Source organism: Thamnophis elegans, chromosome 13 (genome assembly GCF_009769535.1).
Source record: "Thamnophis elegans isolate rThaEle1 chromosome 13, rThaEle1.pri, whole genome shotgun sequence".
Lineage (NCBI taxonomy): Eukaryota > Metazoa > Chordata > Lepidosauria > Squamata > Colubridae > Thamnophis > Thamnophis elegans.
Window position 1 is genome coordinate 23,967,458 of NC_045553.1, and position 8,578 is coordinate 23,976,035.

An 8,578-nucleotide genomic window follows, 5' to 3' on the forward strand; every position below is an offset into this window, starting at 1 on the left:
CTGAAGGGATTAGACCGTGGGTTTTTGCTATGCTTCCAAGCAATCCTTGAATGTTTTGAGTTGACATTTGGAAAACGGTGGAGCTTCTTTGGCAGCTGGCGGGGTTTAGAGCAGGGGGTATTGTTGGTTAAACTACTTGAGTCGATGGTTTCATCCACTGATCATCTTTGGATCTGTTCAGGAATGAGCAGCTCACCAAGAACCAGTAAGCTGAGCATTAAATATAACCTCTAAAATCCCCCCTAATGGCATGCTTGGCCTCAGCAGCTCTCAAGGGAGGGGAAAGTTAGCATACGGAGGTGGCCCAATCTGGGATTTTTCTGATAGTAAACATAAGCTGCTTTATGAAGAAAACAATGCTGCTAACTCTGGCTGTTAGAGTGTCTGAAGCCATATTTTCCTTGTTATTCATAGGAATCTGACCTCAGGTCATCTCTCTGGCTGCCTGATCTACCAAGTCTCTTTAGTTAAATTAATTTCTGCCTCTGCTGGTAGATTCCTTCCTCCTAAATCTTTCCCTTTCTTTTTTTCTTTCTCTCCCTCTCTCCCTTCCTTTCTTCGTTCCTCCCTTCCTTCCTTCTCCCCTCAGAATTTGCATTATGAGCCATGGTGGCGCAGTGGCTAAAGTGCAGTCCTGCAGGTTTCTGCTGCTGCCTGCAGGCTGCCAGGAATTTGGCAGTTCAAATCTCACCAGGCTCAAGGTTGACTCAGTCTTCCATCCTTCTGAGGTGGGTAAAATGACGACCCGGATTGTTGGGGGCAAGAGGCTGACTCTAAACCGCTTAAAGAGAGCTGTGAAGCACTGTGAAGCGGTATATAAGTGATATTGCTATTGTCCTTCCTTCCTTCCCTCCCTCCTTCTTTTACAGGAGAAGAGCAATTGATCTTCAGGTAGTCCTTGAGGTACGACAACAATTGGGTCCAAGATTGCTGTCACAATGCAGTTGCAGAGTGTAATGTTTTGTTGCTGGCAGTCCTGGATTGCCATCTTATCACAATCCCAAAGTATGCAGGTCTTTAAGTGGGAAATGGAGGGAGTCCCAGATGAGGAGCAGGGGAGCATTGCGTGTGAGTTGGGAGGCTGCGGTGTGGCATGAACTTAGGGAGGGTGGGAAAAGTGAGCGTGAGGAACATGTGTGCAAGTGCAAGAAAGCTGAGGGAAGGAGGATACTGGTAGGTGCGAGCAAGCAAAGAGGGAAGAAAGGCACAATGTCAGCAAAGGAAGGCTGGGTGGGAAACTTACCCGATCAATGTTTTACTTCCCTCTGGCTTCCCCACTGTCTTACCCAATCAATGTTTTACTTCCCTCTGGCTTCCCCACTGACTTACCTGATCAATGTTTACTTCCCTCTGGCTTCCCCATTGACCTTGCTAGAGGCAGCTGGCAGAGAAGGTCAGCAACAGTGATCACATGACTTCAGGATGGCGCAACCGGTCCAAAGGTGAGCTGGTTGCCAAGCATCCTAATTTTGATTAAGTGACCACAGAGGCGCTACAGTGGCCAGAATTTTGAGGACCGGTCCTAAGTCCCTTTGTTCAGTGCCGCCATAACTTTGAACAGTTGCTGAACGAACACTTGTAACTCAAGGGCCTACCTGTATCTCCATCAACATTGTGTCGATTGGGGGTTTCCAAACCTGGGAATTAAGACTTGTGAATGCCCATGCTGGCTAGGGTTTTCTAGAAGTTGAAGATCACAAGTCTTAAAGTTGCCAAGTTGGGAAACACATACACACACACTGTAGATGATCCCAGGTGGGGAATGCTTGGCTTCTGGAAATATTGTGGTGATTCTGCGTAAAGAAACCGATAGTTGCCTTTTAAGAGTGAGAAAGTTTGGTCAATTCTGAGATTACCACCTTTGTTTTTGGTGACGGTCTTCCACTGTTTTTTTCTTCCCACTCTTTTTTAATCTGTCCATTGTATATCTCTGAGCGGTGCTAAAGAATCCGAACCGGCTTCTGTGTTGAAAATATAACTTTGGGGAGGGGGGGGGAGGAAGAATGATATATTTCCTCAAATTTCATCATGGTTGCCTCTAATCTCACCTACTGGCACAATCTTTTTTCTTTCTTTCACTTTTCAAGGATCGGTAGCATTTTGTAATGAAAGGTGTGCTAACTAACTTCCTTCAGGTACCTCAAGAAAACAGTGATATATACTGTACAGGGTCATAATAAGGCTTTATGTTGCCAGTCGTGCTAGAGAGAGTAAAGTCAATTCAGAGTGAAGGTTCTGCTTTTTGGCCTAATCCAGGGATCAGCAACCTGCAGCTCTGGAGCTTCATGTGGCTCTTTCATCCCTCTGCTGCGGCTCTCTGTTGCTCCAAATATACATCACAACCGCCAATGTGCGACACCCGCTGACACATGATTTATTGAGCTTTTCAACCCCCAGTAGGCCAACCATAGTTAAATCCAAGAAAAGAAAAGTTTCAGAAGACAACAGAATGTTTAATTCAACTACATATACTAGTTTTGTGGCTGCTCAGGAAATAGGCACGGGAAGGGTTTTGTGGCTCCTGGTGTTTTCTGTGGGAAATGGGTCCAAATGACTCTTCAAGTGCTTTAAGGTTGCCGACCCCTGGCCTAATCATATGGATAGTGCCAACTTGTGTGAATAGACTGCACTGTTTTTTTTTTTCAATTTGTCTTCTTCAGGTTATCTTCCAAATAAGTTGAAGTATCTAGAATTTGGGAATGGAATTCCTGGACAGCAGGTTCAGGGATAATACATATTGCTAAAAGAAGGCAGATTTTGCTTTTTGGGGTGAAAAATATTCACACACCCCTATAAACAAAGTGTGTAGAGGTTTTCACATCTTCAGAATTCTTCATGTACCATGAAGTTGCTTGATAGTGACACAGGCGGCATATAAATTTAATAAATAAATAAGAATAAGTAGTACAGGAGTAGTCCCAAAGGTGCTTTTTCAAGAGGCAATTGGGCTTTTTGAGTTTTTCTTTGAAGATGTTTTGCTTCTCATTCAAGAAGCTTCTTTAGCTCTGACTGGATGGAGGGGAATGGAAGGATTTATACGCAGATAGGTAAATCCTTCTATTCCCTCCCACCTCCCATCCAGTCAGAGCTGAAGAAGCTTCTTGGATGAGAAGTGAAATGTCTTCAAAGAAATGCCAAAAAGTCCAGTTGCCTCTTGTAAAAGCTCCTTTGGGACAACCATGATCTGGATGACTGAGAATCTCCATAGACATAATGCAGTGGTACCTCAATACTCATCATTAATTGGTTCCAGGAGGCACAATCAGTACCCCAAATAATGAGTACCAAACAATTTTTTACCATAAGGAATAATGTCACAAGGCATTGACAAGTGCTAGCTTGTGCATTGAGTACTAAACAAACGTTGAGTATCAGGGCAAAATTTTCACATCAAAATGCGTCGAGTACCAGATTCAAAGCAGTCGAGTATAATGGAAAAGCTAAATCAAAGAATTTGCGGAAAGGGGGAGAACGCCGATAGTTGAAACATTTCTACTTTTAGCAATTCCTTAAGTGCATGTTTCTCTTCTCTCTTCTTGGGATACGTTTTGAACATTTTTGTGCTGCACTCAGTTCATAAGCTGCTGTTTTTAAAAGGATATTTTTTTAAATCTACTGCTATAAATATATATTATGTGCCCAGCTACTTATATAAAACAGTCAGCGAAGGAGGTCAGCAGCAGTAGCTAAAAGCCATTCTACTGCCAATGGAGCTGTCCATGGGGTTATTGTTATTTATGCACAGACAGACTGATTTTTAGCTTTTTAATTATTATCTTTTGTTACATTACACACAATGACTACTGCATCAAACCATCTTATATCAGGCTGTTTATTATATATTTTTTCCCTTCATCCCAATGGGTGTTAGTTTTGTCATTTATAACATGGATAAAATCCTTCCAATCTCAATAAAATGATTTTTCCTCTGGATTTTTTTTTCAATGTGAATTTTCTCAGAAATCTTCTCAAGCAGAACCATAGACTCACTCTGATGAAACAAACTTTTTAAACGATTCCAGTTATTTTCACTAGCTTTGCAGCTAAAAGCAGGTAAAAATAATTTTCTCGCTTCGCAATGTTTTTATCCCTTCTGCCAAATAGAACTCATGTCCTTTACTTGGTTGTTGCTACCGTTTTGTTAAAGACATGTTGCGAATTATTGTACAGGCGGTCCTTAACTTACAACCACAACTGAGCCCCAAAAATTCTGCTGCTATGCGAGACAGTTATTGAGTTTTGCTCCATTTTACAACCTTTCTAGCCACATTTAAGTGAATCACTGCAGTTGTTGTTAGTAACACGGTTGTTAAATGAATCTGGCTTCCTCATGGACTTTACTTGTCAGAAGCGTGTGTGCTCGTCGGGGCTGCAACCCGAAAGAGCAGCTGTCCAGGTGGCATGCACGTGCTGGAAAATGAACTTCCGGTTTTTGGTGTGTGCCTACGCACCAGCCAGCTAATCTCCTAGTTACTGGTGTGCATGCACATGCAACAGTCAACTGGCCGGTATGCATGCCCACGCTGGAGAACAGAAGACCATCTCTTCCAGTTTATGGCATTGTTGCATGCATAAAAGCCAGCTGATCGTCGTGCGCACATGTGTGCCAGAAACCCAGAAGAGGAACGTGTGATGCCACACATACTAGGTGACATGCACATTTGCCGTAGGTTTGCCATTATGGAGCTAGTGCATTGGGTTCTTCGTCCAGTAGGTCGAGGGTTGTCCACATGTCCAAGCTTTTCCAACTTTATTTGCTTTTTTGTATTTCATTTTATCGTCTTAATTAAAATGTTAAAAGTTGGGAGCTTTTCCAGCTTTGTAGGAAACACTGGAAGTGAACTTTGGACATCCTACAGACAAAATGTCTCCTGGGGCTCCTGAGCCACAGTGACCGAAGGACATTGTCCTTAATATAGGAGAAATAGAAATGAGAATTGTTTCTATAGAAATACAGGGGAAACTCAAAAAATTAGAATATCGTGCAAAAGTTCATTTATTTCAGTAATGCAACTTAAAAGGTGAAACTAATATATGAGATAGACTCATTACATGCAAAGCAAGATAGTTCAAGCCATGATTTGTCATAATTGTGATGATTATGGCTTACAGCTCATGAAAACCCCAAATCCACAATCTCAGAAAATTAGAATATTGTGAAAAGGTGCAATATTCTAGGCTCAAAGTGTTCCACTCTAATCAGCTAATTAAGCCATAACACCTGCAAAGGGTTCCTGAGCCTTTAAATGGTCTCCCAGTCTGGTTCAGTAGGAATCACAATCATGGGAAAGACTGCTGACCTGACAGTTGTGCAGAAAACCATCATTGACACCCTCCATAAGGAGGGAAACCCTGAAAAGGTAAATGCAAAAGAAGTTGGATGTTCCCAAAGTGCTGTATCAAAGCACATTAGCAGAAAGTTATGTGGAAGGGAAAAGTGTGGAAGAAAAAGGTGCACAAGCAGCAGGGATGACCGCAGCCTGGAGAGGATTGTCAGGAAAAGGCCATTCAAAAGTGTTGGGGACTTTCAGAAGGAGTGGACTGAGGCTGGAGTCAGTGCACTAAGAGCCGCCACACACAGACGGATCCTGGACATGGGCTTCAAATGTCGTATTCCTCTTGTCAAGCCGTTCCTGAACAACAAACAACGATATTCTAATTTTTCGAGTTTCACCTGTAGGCCTTGAATCAACAGGGAAAGCACGGGGAGCTCATGGTGAAATTCCTCCAATTGTACCTCTTGCCACTTGGGTAGCAGAATTTCTAGAACAACACCTTGCCTTTTCTAAAAATCACTTTTAAAAAATAATTGGCCAAACTTGACTGAAATCTTATGTGCATCTGCCTGGTTTTTCTTTTCTTCATATACTGTATGTTTCTGCCTTGAAATAAACACAACTGTGAAATGTATATATATAGGCTCTTCACTGCTGTATGGGCAGAGGGGCAAAATTTCAGAGACTCGGAGTGATTCATTTTGACCTTTTGTCCTACCAGGGCAATAAAATATTAGGAGAACAATAAGGTTGGCTACATGTCTTTTAAGAGTTTGTTTCATGAAGATGTTGGTGTGATATTTTCTTTTAAAAACATCAAGAGGGGAAGAGGCAAAGATGGACGAAGATTCTTCAGTGATTCAGATAGATAGATAGTACAGAGATGATACCGTGTTTTCCCAAAGATAAGACAGGGTCTCATTTTCTTTTAACCCTCGAAATAAGTGCTTGGCCTTATTTTCGGGGAGGTCCTATTTTTGAGGTGCAGGAGACAGCGAGCATGATCACCTCATGGCTGCTGCTGTGTTGCAATATTTTTGGGGAAGGCTTATTTTTTGGGGGGCTTATTTTAGCGCATGCACTCAAGCCCAATTGGGCTTATTATCCAGGGAGGTCTTATTTTCAGGGAAATAGGGTAGATATAATAGAGATGATAGATATAATAGAGGATAGATAATAGATATTCAGATAAGTACAGTGTGTGTGTGTGTGCGTGTGCGCGTGTGCGTGCATCCAGACAAACTCCAGTTTAAAATACACACACACACAATTTCAAACTGGAGCTTGTCTGGACTGATTCCATGAAGAATGAATGGCCAGCCTGCCAGCTGCACAAATTATGCTGAAAATGGGAATTTCCACCAATTCATTCTGCTTGGCTTGTAACATTTAATTAACCTCAGCAACTTTGAAGACGGACTTCAACGCCCAGCATTTGCCAGATACTAATAAAAAAGAGTATTGGCACAAGTGGTCTATAATAATCTTTTAATGACCCCTTAAAATCTCTTGCGGGGTGAAGTCAGGGTAACTGAATGGAGCTGAGTGTTTACTGGCTGGATGCTCTTCCTGTCACCACTGTGGAGTTTTTTCCCCCAGCAGATATATTCTCATTGTGCCTAAAGAGAGAAATATCTGCCTTTACCTAGGAACTGGGTATGTCTAGTTTAAATAAAAAAAGGACTAGGGGAGACATGATAGCAGTGTTCCAATATCTCAGGGGTTGCCACAAAGAAGAGGGAGTCAAAACTATTCTCCAAGGCACCTGAATGTAGAACAAGAAGCAATGGGTGGAAACTAATCAAAGGAACAGCTTGCCTCCAGAGGTTGTGAATGCCGGAACACTGGAAGTCTTTAAGATGATGTTGGATAGCCATTTGTCTGAAATGGCATAGGGTTTCCTGCCTAGGCAGGGGTTTGGACTAGAAGACCTCCAAGGTCCCTTCCAACTCTGCTATTGTATTGTATTGTATTAAATTCACAGCCTACTGATTATGAGGTGACAGCTCCACCTCTAGGCCACCACACCACTCACCTTATAATCTATAATAGAGTTTGCAATTCCTCACTGAGCAACTGCTCCAAGTTACAACAGACCCCCCCCCCCAAAATAAACCCCTCATATGACTCAGTTTCTGAAGTTCCACATTGGCTCTGTAGGCTCAATGGGGGAAATAAGACAATACAACGTAATCTATAGGCAGCACTGATTCCTGATTGCTTTTGTATGGATAACAAAGCAATATTGACAAATATACAACACCTCGGACTGGCTCTCCTTTGTAACACCTCAAATGTTACAAAGAACACCCATCACATCCCACAGTTTTGAGAGTTTTTACTCTTATTATACAACATAGGGAAACTTCAGCCGTCCATCATGTACTGTTATATACTACAAAAAGGAATACATTTTGATTTCAGCTTTGGAAAGGTAAACCTCATATCAACTGCCATACAATGTCACGGACTAGAAATGGGCAACCTGCATGCTCCTGTTGCATGCAATCGCTATTAGAAGGATTATTTTGCTGACAATATATTCCTTCTAGGCATATTTCCAAAAAGTGGCTGGATTCTAAATGTGGAGATTTGATTAAGGAACCAGAGCTGCTGTGTTTAATTTTTAGAATGACTGATTTGTATTAAAAAATCAGTCTCCAACAATTCTCTCTTAAGGTGAAGGGGAAGATATGCCACTGTTTAGGGGTGGGGCAGTGGTGAAATCTATTTTTTTTTGCCTCCGATTCTGTGGGTGTGGCTTAGTGGTGGTGTCATGTGACTGGGTGGGTGTGGCCAACCTTTCTTCACTTTTTAAAGCATTATTTTCCTGTTGGTTCAGGCGAATAGGCAGGAAAAAAATGCTTTAAAAAGTGAAGAAAGCTTCAATCAGCTGTGAGTCACGTGATCGTCAGAAGCTTTTTTTTTTTTTAAATAGCTTTTTAAAGTATTTTTCCCCTGCCTATTTGCCCAAACTGGCAGGAAAAAAATGCTTTAAAAAATGGGGAAAAAGCGATTCCATGTGATCCTCAAAAGCATTTTTTTTTAACTACCAGTTCGCAGAACCAACAATCGTCCCTACCGGTTCGGCTGAACCGGGAGGATTTCACCCCTGCGGTGAGGGAAACCAATGCCCTTGATGACGTGTGGACTTCAACTCCCAGAATTCCTGGCTGGCTCAGGAATTCTGAGAACTGAAATCCACAAGTCATAAAAGAGCCATGGTCCCTCACCCCTGCTTTAAAGGATGAAGGACACTGCTTTTTCAGTTAGCAAGCATATGCTGGGGTTGACTTTACCTA